Source organism: Bubalus bubalis, chromosome 9, assembly GCF_019923935.1.
Source record: "Bubalus bubalis isolate 160015118507 breed Murrah chromosome 9, NDDB_SH_1, whole genome shotgun sequence".
Lineage (NCBI taxonomy): Eukaryota > Metazoa > Chordata > Mammalia > Artiodactyla > Bovidae > Bubalus > Bubalus bubalis.
This window is the reverse complement of record NC_059165.1, coordinates 41,217,831-41,236,140: the sequence shown is the minus strand read 5'-3', so window position 1 is coordinate 41,236,140 and position 18,310 is coordinate 41,217,831. Positions and strand designations below refer to the sequence as shown.

At 40.7% G+C, this 18,310-nt stretch overlaps 1 pseudogene; it reads right to left on the bottom strand.

Moving 5' to 3' along the window:
• Window positions 1-18,310, bottom strand: part of LOC102391089 — a 71,029-nt pseudogene that overhangs the window by 49,463 nt on the left and 3,256 nt on the right.

Below are 18,310 nucleotides of genomic sequence, written 5' to 3'. Positions count from 1 at the left end.
ACATTTTTATTTCACCTAATTTCTGAGTGCAAGAATTGTTAAATTGTGAAATAATAGAATCAACACTTGAGCAAGAAGTAAACTTGATTTCCCAAACATTAGTGTTCTCACAGAAAATTCTAGATATCTGGACCAGAAGAGTCTTATGGTCAAGCAAATGACAGAGTTTAGCAGTTAAGTTTTTAAAGGCAGGGTTTTTAGTTTGTTAATGTGGACTTCCAAGAGGAAACTGCAGTGCTCTCTAAACTTTGTGTCTGCAGAACCCTTTGCCACAAACACCTATCAATAGCTCATTAAATTCTAGTGTTTCTTGCAGTAGACTTTGGAAAGTCCTAATCTGGTCAACTGCAGATGGTGACTGCAAACATGAAATTAAAAGAAGCTTGCTCCTTGGAAGAAAAGCTATGACCAACCTATATAGTATATTCAAAAGCAGAGACATTACTTTGCCAGCAAAGGTCCATCTAGTCAAAGCTATGGTTTTCCCAGTAGTCATGTATGGATGTGAGAGGGGGGCTATAAAGAAAGCTGAGCGCCGAAGAATTGATGCTTTTGAACTGTGGTGTTGGAGAAGACTCTTGAGAGTCCCTTGGACTGCAAGGAGATCCAACCAGTCAATCCAAAAGGAAATTAGTCCTGAATATTCATTAGAAGGACTGATGCTAAAGCTGAAACTCTAATACTTTGGCTACATGATGCGAAGAACTGACTCATTGGAAAAGACCCTGATGCTGGGAAAGATCAAAGGCAGGAGAAGGGGACGACAGAGGGTGAGATGGTTGGATGGCATCACCGACTTGATGGACATGAGTTTGAGTAAGCTCCGGGAGTTCGTAATGGACAGGGAAGCCTGGTGTGCTGCAGTCCATGGGGTCTCAAAAGAGTTGGACATGACTGAGTGATTGAACTGAATCTGGTCAGCCCTCATTTTACCAAAGATAAAGCTGAGATGATGGGAGGGAAAATGGCTTGTCCAGAGTCACAGTGAGGTTGCTGGGGCCGAACTAGACCCCCATTTTCATCTAGTGCCCTTCCTTCTGGTCTTTTCTCCCTCCTTTGCACTGCTCAGTAGCTGTTTCCCCAGATGTACAAATGCTATCGGGATAGCACCTTGTTCTTCTACTTCCCTCCCTTATTGAGTCTTCTCCTTTGGCTCCCAGTGTTTTTGACTTCAACCCTGCCCCCTCATACAGCCCTACTTCCTTTTACCCAGTAGTATCCTGTCACTTAACTTTCTTGTCATCTGCACCCTCCCTCCTGGATCCTGTTCTCTTCTAAGGTAGCCATTTTTCCCTAAACCACTGAAGGCTGAGAAAAGCTTCATGCATGTAGCAGATGCTGTCATGCTCTGTCAGATCCCCTTAGACCCTTTTCATGTACCTTCCTCTGGTGCTTTTTCTTTTATGACCTGTCCTTGTGATTTTGTGTCTCTGAGGGCCACTCTTGTTCTATAGGGGTGGCTTCACTCAAATTCTCAGAGTGGTAGAAGTACCTGGGGTTTATTTGCCCAGGGCTGCTTTTGGCCAATAGCTGATTTGTGTGGGAGTGTGAAAGCCCAACTTTCTTATCTCAAATTGAGACAAATTTTGAGGTATGTGACTTACATTCCAGGATTCCCTGTGGGATCGGGATGAATCTACTCTTCATTCGGATTTGCCAGAAAGCAAACCTTGGTATAGCTTCTCCGTCTCCCCACCCTGCTTTTCTCTTGTTGATCTCTGCTGGGAGCATTTCTTTAACAAATCACTTGCCTGTGAACCCTCCTCCCAAGATCTGAGTCTAAGGAATCTCACCTATCACACTATGTTTCCACATCTTAGAGAGATACATACACATTTGATATGAAGGGAGGATATAATGGAAATATCAGCCACTGTGATAAAGCCAGAGTTTAATATATTTTTGGGGTGAATAGGTAGAATGGAGGATAAGTCAAGAGGACTTTAATGAGCCCTGCAAACTGAGCCATAAGGGTGACTTACATTTTGTTGTGTTAGACTTATTCTTAGTAACAGAAGGGGAAGACAAAGCTAGGAATGTCCTTATTTGGGCAAATATATGTAAGCATATATTTGGTTTTATGGATTGAAGCAGGGGTCATGGAGGGAAAATGGATGCTTTTTATTTTGCATTTAGGAAGTTCTATTTCAGGATTGGTTCTCAGATGTGCTAAGTTCTGTAGCCATCACCAACACGCCACCAATTCTTCTTTATCCTGCACATGCTGGCAGTGTATTTAAAATCACCATGCCCAAATGACATGGTTTTTATCCTCCAGCAGATGGTTCAATTAGACAAGATTCTGAAAAAGCCAATTGGAACATTTTTTTGGTCCCATCTATTCAAGTCAGCCAACTCTTCTAAGCTGGGTGGCGATTCTGAGAGCAGCAAATTTACCCAGCTCTAAGGCATTGGGGTTATTACTTTTTGATGGGCTCCTGGAAGCATGGAGTAGGTCGCCAATATGGTTTATATGTTGAACAATGCCAACACCAGAAGAAAATGGAAAGGAGAGCTTTCTTTTTCTTGGACTATTTGGAATGAACATGTTAAGGAGCTGTGATGAAAGAACCCATTTTTTGTTCTTCTGCCATGACACACTCAAAGTCAATGCAATCATGCTGATTTCAATCCTCTAGTATCTTGGTGCTACCTGGATCCCCTTACTTGAAAGATATAGGGAATCATTATTCCATATTTCTTCTCTCAAGCTTAACATATTAATATGGCAGATTGATAATGCTAGAAGGAGGGATGCTTGAACACACAGACAGACTTCTTCTGAGTGCTCCAACTCTTTTTCAGAGTGAATCTCAGTGCATTGGTACCAAGTCACAGGATTTAAAATGTGAAAGGCATCATCTACTTCAATCTCCTTCTTTTTCCTCGAGGAAAACTAAGTTTTAAATAGATAACAAAATCTGACTCAAGGGAAGTGTGTTGGGCCCATAAACTAGAGACTGTTTGAATGAAACAGTTTTCTATGGCAATCACTTATTTTAAGAAAGCAGCTTAATGGTGATGGGAGAAATTAGAAGAATCTGTATTGTGTAGTCAGTAGACCTGGATTCAGATCTTAAGTTCACTACTAGATGTAACTTGGATAAAAATGCTTAAAATCCCTGAGTTTTAATTTCTTTACTCGTAAAAACAGAACAGAAATAGTTTCTTGGCAGGGGAATTAAACTGAAAAAATCTTTAGAATGTGTTTAGTCCAGAGTTGGCCTGTAGCAAGAGCTACACAAATATTCTCATGCCTTTCTTTTCCTCCCAAGATACAGAGCTGATGCTTGGCAAATATGGCTTTTCAGTTCTTCTGACTTTTGGTTTGTTATTCCTTCTACCCTAGCTTCATTCATCCCTTGACTCTTACTTAGTCTGACAATTTTCTTCTTGTGACTGGGTTGGTGAATAGCTTTGTCTAATTGAACATTTTAGAAAATTAGCAATTGTAAGATGGGAAGTAAAAATAAGACTTGCAGAATGGAAGGGTTTATTCTAAATACAGAGTGGCAAGCATGGCTGATAATGGAGGAAGTGATATTGATTGATTAATTCATGAACTCAGTAAATATTTATTGAGCACATGCAATGGTTTATAACTCAGAGGTGAGGGAAGCAGAATAGGTGGTCTCTGTGCTCACCAAGTCACTCAGGGCAGGGTCTTGGAGAATTTGTTCATTAAGGAGATCCTGACTGATCTTTACTCCCTTTGAGCTTGTGAAAGACACAGCAGAATATAGATTGAATAAAAGGACTCCATAGTATGCACAGCTTGTGATCAGAATGTGGAACTCACAGGAGAGAGCAAAAGCAGAAAATGTGGCTTTTAAAAATATTTAGGAAAAAACCAATGAGAGTTGAATAACTTGCTGTAAAGGGAAAGAAGGACATTTTGGAGATATTCCAACCTTAGAGATTGATGCAGATAAGACAGAACGGTCTCCATACCTCATTCTTTTAGCAATAAAATACAGTTATTAATATGATAGCTTCCAGCAATGAGCATTATTAAGCACCAGGCATTGTGCTGTGTGTTTTAAATGTGTTATCTCACATAACCTTCGTAGAATGTGCTAGCAGGTTATAATATTATTCTTGTTTTTATAGATAAGGGATTTGAGATACTAGAAAAGTTTGATGAAGTGACTCAGGGTCCGATTCATGGTTCAGATTCAGGCAGTCTGCACACTTGAGCAATTACTGAATATCTCTGCAGTTCCATCTCCTTGTCTGTAAAATGTCCCTATCCCAGGGTTCTGCTGACAATTAAGTGAGATAACATTAATGCAAGTGTGTGATTCATCTAACAAACAGATAGGTGACCAGCTTTCTTAGTTTTATTGGGATTTTCCCATTTTTAGCACTGAAAGTCTGCTTCCTTGGCAGTCTCTCAGTTCCAGGCAAATCTAGACAGCCTCCATTAAAGTATCATTCTAACCTGAAGACTATTTGGACAGGACAGAGAAGCCTGATGGGCTACAGTCCATGGGGTTGCAAAAAGTTGGACACGACTTAGCTTCTGAACAGGCATGCTTACTAATAGATTGGGGGAACAGGAAGCAGCTCAAGTAGGCAAATGAATTTTCAGCTGATGTTCTAAGCCTCTGTCAACTCGTGGGCTGAAAGACTTCAGGGAAAGTCTTGCTGATAAAGCCTATGAGAAAAGTGGGGGAGTTAGAGCAGGGTTTGAGAAACAGGATGCTTGTCAAGTCATGGTGCTAATGCTTCTAATCTGTTAGCCTCCCATGCACAGCCTGTCAAGTGTTTAGAGCCCAGGTGTAAGTTACTGATTACAAAGATTAGAGGGGGTAGTTATGGGAGGGAATTCAGGTGGCAAATTCTGCTAACTTTGGCATCTGTAGGTACAGACTTCTCCCTTCACCCATTCATAGAACATGGATCTTGAATTTGAATTTGATTTTGCCATTGACTAATTATGTGATATTGGACAAGCTATTTCATCTTTTTAATCGTTAATTACTGCATCCATAAAATGGAAATGGTGATAATCCTAACCTCCTGTGATATGGTTAGAATAGAATAAGACATTATGCCTGACATGAAAGAAATACTCAGTGATTGTTAGTTATTGCTATTGTTACTACTCTTCCTATTTATACTATTATTATTAATTGTTCTATTAGGGTAGGGTTGTCAGAATTTGCATATAAAAACTTAGGATGCCCAGTTAAATCTGAATTTCAGATAGCAACAAATAATTCTCAGGACATACTTATACTAAAAAATTCATTGTCTGAAATTCAAATTTAGTTGAACATTCTTAATTTTATCTGGAAACCCTGTATTATAGTAAACAACAACCCTGGTGTTCTCAGGCCTGAGGGATTTCCCAGGACATAATAATATAACTTTCAATCTAAAATTGGGACCTAGGTGTGATTAGTCATCCCATTAAGAGAGCAATCTGGCTGCTTTTTAGAAGGTCATATTTGAAACTCAAATGGTGGTTACAACCTCCCTTCCTTTAAAACACACACACATTCACATGAATGCAATGTTTTATATATATTTTCAGGAATTTCTTGAGTGTTTGAACCCTATTCCTGAATTCCTGGTTAAGAATACAGGCTCTGAAAAATCATTCAGGCTACAAAGTTCTTTCCTTATTCTTTTGGCAAAAATTGTGAAGATCTTTTGAGGAGACTCAGGAAATAGGTATTGAGGGAGCCGTGGCCCTCTAGTCACTCTGAAAATGAATTTTTGGTACACTAGAACATTGATCAATAGAATAAAAACTAGTACACATGTGTATATAGCAAAAAAACTGAGGTGGTCTCTCTGTTGAGATTCATCCACTTAGTTAATCCAAGACTTTAGTCTAAATCCACGTTGAGGTCACACTGATGTATTTTGATGGCCCATATTGATTGAGTTGATTCAAATTACTTCTTTACTGTTTCATTGTAGGGATGAAGCAGGTTATGGTCCCATCAGAATTGGGAGGTATCATACAGAAGATTTGGGATTCCCTGGTAAAGTGTCTGTCTGGAATGCAGGAGACCCTGGTTCGATCCCCAGGTTGGAAGATCCCCTGGAGAAGGAAATGGCAACCCACTCCAGTACTCTTGCCTAGAAAATTCCATGGATGGAGGAGCCTGGTGGGCTGCAGTCCATGGGGTCACAAAGAGTCGGACACGACTGAGCGACTTCGTTTTCGCCTTTGCTTTATATAGAAGATATGAAAGAGGCATATGCTCACCTGGCTGTTGATCCTTTTTCTTCGTAGCACTTGTGAGTTTTTTACTCTTTTAGAAAATACAGTGAAATATGCACATAAATGGCTGACTATAGCAAGACGGACAGTATAAAGAGTGATGATAAATAACCAACCACATACACACCATCCAGCCTAAGAAGTAGACATCATCAATCTTTGATGACTCCTGTGTGTCCTTCATTTTCACTGTTGTACAGTGATCCAGTGGATAAATATATTTCAACCTATTTAATCCATGATACTTTTGAGGGGGCATTTGGGTTGTTTCAAGTTTTGTTTTTATTTTTGTTATAGACAATGCTGTCAACATTTTCACACATGTCTTCCTAGTACACAAAGGTAAGTGTTTCTCTACTGTGTACATTTAAGAATGGAACTGTTGGATTGGAGAATAGATGTATTTTCCACTTTATGCTCATTGTTTTCTCAGATGTTTATAGAAGTTGCTGTCCCACCAGCAATGTGTGGGAATTCCGCCCCTGCAATGCTTGCTATTGTCAGCCTTATTAGTTTTTGCCTAAGATGTGAAATCATATCTTATTGAAATTAATACATTGTTTTCTTATTACTTATAAGACTGAACATCTTGTATGTTTATTGCTATTCATTGTTTCCCTTTATGTGAAATGTCTGTTCATGTCTTTTGCTAATTTTCTATTTTTATTTCTTATATTTGTTGCAAATATCTCTTCCTGGTTGTTTTCTTGCCATTGTCTTTGAAGAGTGGTTTGTTATCTTGTCATATGTATAATTGTTTCCCAGGTGGTTCAGTGGTCAAGAATCTGCCTATCAATGCAGGAGACACAGGTTTTGTCCCTGGGTTGGGAAGATCCCCTGGAGAAGGAAATGGCAACCCACTCCAGTATTCTTGCCTGGGAAATCCCATGGATGAAGAGCCTGGCAGGCCACAGTCCATGGGGCTGCAAAGAGTCAGACACAACTGAGCAACTAACATGTTCATGTTCCCCCCAAAAAAGACAATTTAAGAAAACGAACCATGATAGGGGGAGGATGATATTTGAAATTATAGGGGCAGCTGGGTATTGGGTAGAAAAAGGACTAGGTAAGGGGACACTCAGAACTTTGAAAATATCCCTGTGAACTGTGAATTTTAAAGACTGGCAGAAGTTCTCTAATCTGATATAACAGGAACAGTCCCACAGTTAATTAAAAAATAGTTGAATCAGGGTATCATTAAAAAACACATTTATACATTTTATTTTAACTTAAGACCCATAATATATTCATTGACTTATCATTTGATGTCTGGCCAAGGTCTTTGTTTTCTGGCCAAGTGGCTGCTTTTGGAGTTCCTTGCTTTTCTTGCACCAGGCACTCCAAATGCATCATCTATGAATTCCATTTTTTAAAAAATTGTATCTTATCAACTTAAAAGAAACTTGGAAAGTGATCTCAGCATGGAGTCCTTCCAGAGGTTTATTACCATCCCTGTCTTATAGTGATCTTTTTTCTCAAAAATTGAACCTGATAATAATTTCTCTATAAGAACACCTTTATCAAGCCTATACAAAACATTTAACTGTTTTTAAAAAATTTATTTTTAATTTGAGGATAATTGCTTTACAATGTTGCGTTGGCTTGTGCCAGATAACAACGTGAATCAGCCATAAGTATACATACATTCCCTCCCTCTTAAGCCTCTTCCCTACCCCCACCCCCATGCCACCCCTCTAGGTTGTCACAGACTATGGGTTGAGCTCCATATTTTGTACAGTAAAGGAAACTATAAACAAGATGAAAAGACAGCCTGCAGAATGAGAGAAGATAATTGCAAATGAAACAAATGACAAAGAATGAAATCTCCAAAATATATAAGGAGCTCATGCAGCTCAATACCAGAAAAACAAACAACCCAATCAAAAAGTGGGTGGAAGACCTAAACAGATGTTTCTCCAAAGAAGACATGCAAATAGCCAAGAAAAACATGAAAAGATGCTCAACATCATTCATTATTAGAGAAATTGAAATCGAAACTACAATGAGGTATCATCTCACACCATCAGAATGACCATCATCAAAAAATCTACAAACAATAAATGCTGGAGAGGGTGTGGAGAAAAAGGAGCCCACCTACATTGTTGGTGGGATTGTAAACTGATATAGCCACTATGGAGAACAGTATTGGAGATTCCTTAACATAGTCTTGATAGAAATGAAAACTGTGTTTTCATACTTACATTTTGTCTGTTTGTTTATATTGAATTAAATCACTTAATTACAATAGCAGCACAACTGCCACAAACAAGGTTGGGCATAACAATGTTTGGTATCAGTTATGAGTTGTAAAAAGGTCATGGGAAGCTTGGATCCATCTAATGGACAGTCAGATAGGGATCATTTAATGTGGTTTCTAATGTAGCTCACTGGAGGGTATGTGCTGTGTTTTTTTCTGAAATGTTCTGAAAAATCCTCATTGTTCATATCTAGCTCTCTATGGGTGGATCATTGGAGGTGACCCAAGGAAGGATTGAACTTCACTTTGGAGTTTCTTCAGTGGAAAGCAGAGATAGTCCCCTGGACATGGGAGTCAGGGAGAAAGAATTGAGCATTGAAGAAATTACAGGTCTTTTAGCTGTAGAGCGTCCCCCACACTGCAGAATAGGGATTTTGAGGTAATCCTATTTAAGATTTCAAGGGTTTGAGAAGATCCAGATGACATGATAAAGAAATAAATGCATTCCAGGAGCTCAAATGTAAATTCAAAACAAAATTCTCCAATATCTTTTCATAGATATTTGTATATTTTGAGAGTACCAGACAGAGGTGATTTTAAAAGTGTCTTTCTGCGGGCCATGAATTCTCTCCACAGAAAGATCTGCATATTATGCCACCTTTGCCATCCTCGAAGTCTCTATTTGCCTGGGGCTTAGCCTGGCTGAGAGATTGAGGTGGGAGGAAGGAGGAAGGAAGAAGGAGGCTTTGCCTATATAGGAAGGGGTATCACCTTACTAGGGGCTTCCCAGGTAGTGACAGCTGTAGAAGAACCTGCCTGCCAATTCAGGAAACATAAGACGTGGGTTTGATCGCTCAGTCAGAAAGATCCCCTGGAGAAGGGCATGGCAACCCATTCCAGTAATCTTGTCTGGAGAATCGCCATGGATAGGGGAGCCTGGCAGGCTACAGTCCATAGAATTGCAAAGAATCACCTTCCTGCCTTGGTTTAAGAAACAGTGCCTAGACAGTAATGCTCATCCCTTGTCTTGTTTATGGAGCACCTCACAGCTCATAACTGAACTTTAACTCCAGTCCTGGCTGCTCCACACCATGTCTTAGTTATTCTTGGGGGTAGACTCAATGCTTGTCTTGGCATATTTAAGAACATACAAAAATGCAGATTTGATAAAAATGGTAGTGAAGGAAACCTCTATTCTTTCATAATACTTTTGAATAAATTAGTTTTTTGGATTAGTGGAAAGAGAATACTTGTTTCAAGGGAACATGTGAAAGTTTTTGAGCAGAGGGTATGTTTCCTAAATATTCAGAGTACATAAGAGTACTTGAGAAATTTAGCTTACTTGGAGACCCTGGGCATTAAAGGCAACATGAAACATTGGGTTCCTAATTGGAAGGATTCATTCTAATATACCAAAAAGGAGAGTAGTGGATGAACAAAACCTGGCCTTTCTTCACAGTTTTGTCTGATGTCTCTGGTCCTGATTATTTGGCTCCACTGACTGATCTTGGTTCCTTCCTGTTCTCTGGAATAGCTAACAACTGACCTTTTGAAATTCCTTTCTCATATACCTTGTGTGTATCAGCTTCCATTTTCCTTCAGCACACGGAAGCTCTGGTTCTTCCTCTGTGCATAGTGAGGGGCTGATAAGTATTTATATTCCATTTAGCAGAGGTTGGAGTGGCCATGTGCTGGCACTGTGTCCTACACTTTCTTTAGTGCATATTCAAGGATGAAATCACTGGGCACATGCTGATTTAGCAGGTTTCATTATCTAGGCTCTGAATTCTCAGAAAACCTGGACTGTTTTTCATCAACAGCAATAACTTTTTAAACTAATTAAAAATTGAGATATAATTGACATACACCATTATGTTAGTTTCATGTGTACAACATAATGATTTGATATTTGTATGTATTATGAGAGGATCACAATAAGTCTAGTTAACATCCATCATCATACATAATTATAGATTTTTTTTCTTGTGATGGGAATTTTAAGATCTATTCTCTTCAGTGCAGTTCAGTTCAGTTCAGCCGTTCGGTCATGTCCGACTCTTTGTGACCCCATGAATTGCAGCACACCAGGCCTCCCTGTCCATCACCAACTCCCGGAGTTCACTCAAACTCATGTCCATCGAGTCGGTGATGCCATCCAGCCATCTCATCCTCTATCATCCCCTTCTCCTCCTGCCCCCAATTCCTCCCAGCATCAGAGTATTTTCCAATGAGTCTATTCTCTTAGCAGCTTTCAAAGAAGTTACTCTTTTTAATAGCTAATCCTTAGTTGAGTTTTTACTGTGAACAGATATTGAACTAGATACTTTCTATCCATTATCTCATTGAACTTTCCCAACAAAACTGTAGGATGAGTACTGTTGTTTTGAAGAAATTGAGGCTGCCTAAGGAAAAGCCAACCTAGATAGCATATTCAAAAGCAGAGACATTACCTTGCCAACAAAGGTTCGTCTAGTCAAGGCTATGGTTTTTCCTGTGGTCATGTATGGATGTGAGAGTTGGACTGTGAAGAAGGCTGAGCGCTGAAGAATTGATGCTTTTGAACTGTGGTGTTGGAGAAGACTCTGGAGAGTCCCTTGGACTGCAAGGAGATGCAACCAGTCCATTCTGAAGGAGATCAGCCCTGGGATTTCTTTGGAAGGAATGATGCTAAAGCTGAAACTCCAGTACTTTGGCCACCTCATGCGAAGAGTTGACTCACTGGAAAAGACTCTGATGCTGGGAGGGATTGAGGGCAGGAGGAGAAGGGGACGACAGAGGATGACATGGCTGGATGGCATCACTGACTCGATGGATGTGAGTCTGAGTGAACTTCAGGAGATGGTGATGGACAGGGAGGCCTGGCATGCTGCGATTCATGGGGTCACCAAGAGTCGGACACGACTGAGCGACTGAACTGAACTGAAGGAAAAACAAAAAAGCTGGTGAGTGACAGAGCCATGATTTGAATTAGGTTTCTCTGACTTTAAAGCTGATGCTCTTAAAGGGAAGTGTTACTCGCTCAGTCATGTCTGACTCTTTGCGACCCCATGGACTGTAGCCACCAGGCTCCACTGCCCATGGGCCTTCCAGGTAGGAATACTGGAGTGGGCTGCCATTTTCTTCTCCAGGGATCTTCCCAACCCAGGGACTGAACCCGGGTCTCCAGCATTGCAGATGGATTCTTTACCACCTGAGCCACCAGGGAACTGACCCTGTGGAATTATTGCCTCCTGTACAACCAGAGAGGGCTCCACTTTTCTTCTCAGTTTTATAGAGACCACAGGAGTGTCTTATCACCCCGTTCTTCAGACTGGCCTGAGCTGAACTTTATTGTTAGGTAAAAAACTATCCACTTGGATTCTTCTAGTATGTGAGGAATCTGGAAATTGCTGCTCAATCTCAGGATCACAGTGTTCAGGTCAGAGCAACAGAAACTTCCAAACATCTTGGGGCTAATGGCACTATAAAACCCAAGTATTTGTAGGCCAAGGCTAGGGGAGCTCTAGGAACAGGCCATCTGAGAAACCCAGCCAGATGTATGGGGAAAAAAAAAAAAAAGAAAAAAACAGGGCAAAACCAAGGGATGAAAGAATTTGGGTGGGTATGTTTGTGACTTTCTGGGACACTCGGAAATTGTAGCAATTCTCAATCTCATATGCTCAAGAACTATCACACTTATCTTTCCTTGAAAACAAAGGTCCCCAACCTTTTTGGCACCAGAGACCAGTTTCATGGAAGACAATTTTTTCCATAGACTGGGGGTTGGGGGGAGGCATGGTTTTGGGTTGATTCAAGCACATTGCATTTATTGTGCCCTGAAGACTCTTGAGAGTCCCTTGGACTGCAAGGAGATCCAACCAGTCCATTCTGAAGGAGATCAGCACTGGGATTTCTTTGGAAGGAATGATGCTAAAGCTGAGACTCCAGTACTTTGGCCACCTCATGCGAAGGGTTGACTCATTGGAAAAGACTCTGATGCTGGGAGGGATTGGGGGCAGGAGGAGAAGGGGACGACAGAGGATGAGATGGCTGGATGGCATCACTGACTCGATGGACGTGAGTCTGAGTGAACTCCGGGAGTTGGTGCTGGACAGGGAGGCCTGGTGTGCTGCGATTCATGGGGTCACAAAGAGTCGGACACGACTGAGCGACTGATCTGATCTGATCTGATAAATGGCAAACCATTGCAGTATTCTTGCCTGGGAAATCCCATGGGCAGAGGAGCCTGACACAAAAAGTCAGACCCGACTGAAGTGACTTAGCACATATTTCTATTACTATTGAACTTCCCTGGTGGCTCAGATGGTAAAAGCGTCTGCCTACAATGGGGGAGACCCAGGTTCAATCCCTGGATCAGGAAAATCCCCTGGAGAAGGAAATGACAACCCACTCCAGTACTCTTGCCTGGAAAATCCCATGGACGGAGAAGCTTGGTAGGCTACAGTCCATGGGGTCGCAGAGTCGGACATGACTGAGCAACTTCACTTTTACTTTCTTTCACTTTCTATTACTATCAGCTCCACCTCAGATCATCAGGCATAGATCCTAGAGATTGGGGACCCTTATTTGAAAACAACTGAGGTTCTCTCTTCCTGGTGGGTTAGAAATTCAACCTTACTTAGTCCTGGGGACATCTCTTGGGGAGGGTCCTGGGTCATTGGCCCTCAGTGTGCCTTGGTTGCTGAGAATCATGAATCCAGCCCATGTGGTATGATTCTTGCCCTGCTGCTTTTAATCCACAAATGGAACAAGATTATCTTTTTTAAAGTAGAGAACTACACAGCCATTCCATGCTGAAATCTTGCTATTTTTCCAGAACATTACTAATCAGCCCCCTCAGGTCTCTGATGCTCATTGAGAGAATGCAGCTCTTTGTCTTCCTCTTCAACTTTTGAAAATATCTTTAATTTTTAGAGCAATTATTTTTATTTTTGCTTTTATAAGCTGCTGCTGCTGCTGCTAAGTCGCTTCAGTCGTGTCCGACTCTGTGTGACCCCAGAGACGGCAGCCCACCAGGCTCCCCCGTCCCTGGGATTCTCCAGGCAAGAACGCTGGAGTGGGTTGCCATTTCCTTCTCCAATGCATGAAAGTGAAAAGTGAAAGTGAAGTCACTCAGTCATGTCCAACTCCCAGCGACCCCATGGACTGCAGCCTACCAGGTTACTCTGTCCATGGGGTTTTCCAGGCAAGAGTACTGGAGTGGGTTGCCATTGCCTTCAGAGGAATTCCCTTTAATCTCCAACTCTATTTTCTCATCCCTTTAGGACTATCCTGGCATGCCCTCTTTTGAGATTTAGGCCAGGAATTGCAAACTCAAGTGACTGCAGCGGCTAGATAAGAATAGAGGTGAGTGAAATAGCTTGGCACGTCTGTCTAGAAGGGGCTGCTGCCTAGTTCTGGCTTGCTGTCATCACTCATGTTGCCCTGTGTTGCTGAATCTTGTGATTTTTCAAGAAAATCTAGAAATCTAGACTTTTATGAGCAATCTCTTTCCTGTCAAGTGTTGCCTCAGGCATTTAAAATTATTCTGTGTAGGCCAAAGTGAAATGTCCATGGGCCACCAGGTTGCCATGGCCACTGCAGGCTTTTGAGAACAAAAACCAAGGAAGAAAGGTGTTTTATAGTCACAGACCTTCCCTGGGGCAGGGAAGCACAGACTTTGGTACCTGACTGGATGCAAGGAAAAGGAAGGATGAAAAGATAGAAAGGAAAAGAACATAAATGAATTTCTCAAACGATTGTCCTACTACAAAAAAATGCTGCTTTTCCTCACAGTGTCTGCTTTCCTGAAAAGGAAACTTCTTCGGGTTTTAGGCTTTGTTTTTTTCAAATCAGTTATCTGGGAATTATAACTTAACTTACTTTTGGTTCAGCCTAATCTTAACTTACTTGTGGCACACACAGGTCTGGGTTTTGAGTGATCTTGCTTTGTGAACATAGAGTTTATACTTGTTGGATGGTAAAGCCAATGTTATTTTTACATTGTTGGAGTTAAGGTTTAGTGAAATTCATTTGGTTCATTTCTAGTTTTTGAGGCATATTTTGCTCATTTTAGTTTTTCAAAACCATTTCTAACTCTGGAGAGACATTTCACAAGGCTGTGCCAATGGTTCAAAGGATGAGAAGTGTGAAAGAATTTAGAGTCAGTTTCTTCTGTTCTACAACTGTTAATGAATGAATTTATATTTATGGAGCCCTCTATTAGTACAGATTAATTTGACTGAAAGTAACAAATATCCAGTTCAAACTGGCTTAAGTAGAGAAGGGATTTCCATGGAAGAGTGAAAAATTATTTCTCTCTAGTGGTAATCACATGGCTCAAGGGCACCACTGATGTCATGAAGACTTGATTTCTCTCCATTTCTCAGCTCTGCCTCATGTCTTATTCACTTCATTCCGAGGTTCCCTGCAATGGCCATGGAAGCTCCAGACTCAGATTCTCCTTACTGCTAGCAGACCCAGAGGAAAACATGATGCCTTTTCCCCATCAGTCCCATGAAAATCCTCTCTGGCTCTAATTTGATTACAAGTCAATCTCCACTACAACCCCAAAGCAATTGCTTGATGGAGAAGTCAGCTTTTTGATCGACTAAGCCTGAGTTAATATCAGTCCCACCTCTACCTCCCTCAATGCCAGTTGACTCCTGAAGTGGAATCAGTTTTCCCCAAAGCACAAGGACTGAGACCTGGAGACGGGGCCTCCAGAGCAAGGTTGGGATGCTGTTACTTGAAGAAGAATCTATGGATGTTAGGAAAAATAATATATGTCTATGCTGAGTACTTGGAATAGTAAATATATGCTTTTCATCATCATATTTCCAATACGTCATCTTCAGAATTCCTAACAAATATGCCAATGGTGAATAGTGTTAACTTCATGTAATAGAGATATTATTTGGGGAAGTCAAATATAAGGGGGAATGTTGAATATTGTATGTGGAGGACTCTGGTTATATTTGGGAGAATTTAGAGATGAGGTAATAACTCATCAAGTGTCTGTGTCTTTTTTAAACAATGACTCTAAAAGCTCTCTGAAGATGAGATTCACAACTTGTCCTGCTTGGTCTTTTCTCACAGGCCCTGGCTTCATAAAGGTAAGCATATAAGAAATAATGGTTTGAACTATTGAGGAATTGATGACATGAAATAATAGCTACCACTTATGGAATGTTATTTTCTAGGCTGTATAAGACTTGATTTAAAATCCTGACTATGCCAGCAAGTGACTCAATTATCTCAAACATCGTCTATAAGATGGGCTTCCCTGGTGGCTCAGACAGTAAAATATCTGCTTGCAATGTGGGAGACCTAGGTTCGATCTCTGGGTTGGGAAGATCCCCTGGAGGAGGCATGGCAATCCACTCCAGTATTCTTGCCTGAAGAATCCCCACGGACAGAGGTGCTTGGCGGGCTACAGTCCATGGGGTCACAAAAAGTCGGACACGACTGAATGACTAAGCATAGCATAGCACATCTATAAAATGGGACTAATAGCAATACTTATTCTGGATTCTTTTGAGGCATAAATCTGACATAGAAAGACCTTGGCATGGTTAGCACTCACCAAGTGCTGGCTTTTATTATTTTTATGTTAGTTTTTAATGATTAACACTTGTTAATCATTAAAACATTATCATGCTTTATTCTTCCAAAAAATAGACTTATCAGGAAAATGCTATTTTTTTCTCCCATTTACCTGCAAGAAAATAGGCTCAGAAAGTTGAAGCTACTCAGTCAGGGTCATATGTAAGGAAAGAGTGAAGCTGGGATTGAATACAGGTTTGCCTGCCTCCAGATTCCATGTCCTAAATTACTATTCTATTGTGCCTTCCTATCCTTTAGTACACCAACAGAGAAGTTACTCAATCCCTGAATTCCCGTTTCCTTGTGGGTGGGCGAGGCAAACCACTGGTAATGTGGAAAGAAACCAAATAACTTTTTGCCTTAAATTTTTTTTTCCACATAGAGTAGTTCTGTATAGCCCCTACACTTAGGCTTTTGTGTTTGTGACAAGTTCAAATGAATGTGCAATATAAGACCCTTCTTCAGTTAGACCAGAGCCTCTGATGAGTGCTGTGGCCTCAGACACCTAGATGGTAACCCACACATGGTTCATCTCAAAGCTGTGATTGTTGCTGCAGGGATGGCATTGGCTGTGAAGCCCCCTTCCTCTTACTCATGGACAGTCAACAGGAGATTTCGCTGAGCAGCCAAGAAGTACCTACTCAGTTTGGGGCATTGTTCTGAGCACTTAAAAACTATTATCTCATTGAATCTTCTCAAGAACCCTTTGAGGTAAACCATCACCTGTGCTTTCATTCTGAATCCAAAATACAATGCTTACTCCGTGCCAGACACTGTTCTAACTGCTTCATATATACTGGGTGACCTTGTTTAATCCTCATGAACAACCCTATGAGGTAAGATACTATTATTATCATCCCTATCCAACTGTTAAGGAAATGAAGTGTGGGAAGATGAAACCTGCCCAAGGTCACACATTTGGTAATTGGTGGCTCTTGGGATTTGAACCCAAGCAATCTGGCCTCAGAAAGCACATTACCTACTAACTACCCTGGGCAGTCACCTCCCATTCCCCCTATAGCTTAAAGGAGTTAACTATTTTATTTTTTGCTCCTGAAACTTTAATCACATAAACACAGCAGCTCTGCCTAAAGTGACCATTGTTGATCCTCAACATAAACCCAGTGACTGAATTTTCTAGAATATTTAGGTAATTAGAAAAGTAGGAAACTGTGAAGGGTGTTGGCCTTGTACTTAGATGTTAGTCATTTATTGGCTGCATGGCCTTGGACAAGTTACTTGCATCTTAGAGCTTCAATTTATTCATCAGTAAAATGGGGTAATAATATGTCTGTCCCATGGGGAGTAGTGAAGATTCTATGAGGAAACCATATGAAGACCTCATGTAATGTTTGAAATGAGGGAAGAGTCCAGTAAGTAGTAGATATTTTTTATTGTTATAGACAAATATTTTGCCATTATAGGGACTGACTTTGTGTAGGTACTCTATTAAACCTGCCTTATGAACATCATTTAAAAAAATCTTCTTCATTTTGTAATTAATCACTTGATGGTATTGTCTAATGAATCTAATGAATGTCAGTCTCTCTTCCTGAGCTATAAACTGCACTAGACTGTAACTTTGACGTATTTCTTTATGTTGTCCTCTCTTGGTACGTGGCCTTACTGGGGGCCTGGGCATGCAGAAGGAACATCTTGTGTCCAGTGACTTGAACAAGGTTTGGCCATTTGTAGAATAAAGCATTTAAGGACAGCTCTGGATATAGGGACATCAGTTTAGAAAATCCAGTCGAGGATTAATTCTTGGGTCCAGTGTCATCTAATGAGCAGTTTTCTGTTCCAAATACGGTTCAAGACTGACTTTATGCAAGTTTGGGTTTAGGCCAGTGTCCCCTGGAACATACCTTCTATGTATTTCCCGTGACCTTTCCCTTTGTTTTGGAGAAGGCAATGGCAACCCACTCCAGTATTCTTGCCTGGCAAATCCCATGGACAGAGGAGCCTGGAAGGCTGCAGTCCATGGGGTTGCTGCCACTGTTGCACCCTACTTAAAATATTCTCCCCCAAAGTGGCCTATCCCTTGTTTCAGTTAGTAATTATCTGTATTTGGAAGGAAAAACATTTATGTGTTGATAGTTGTTTTCTGAGGGTATGAAGTACATAGCATAGATCTTGGCATAGTTTTTGTTAAAAAAAAAAACAAAAAAAAAACAAAAAGAGAAGAAACCTAAAGAAGGAGCTAGACTTTTACTTGAAACTGAAAAGATATCCTCTCCCACTTTTCCCCTCATAAACATTATATATATATATTATAGTGACATTTTTAGTCC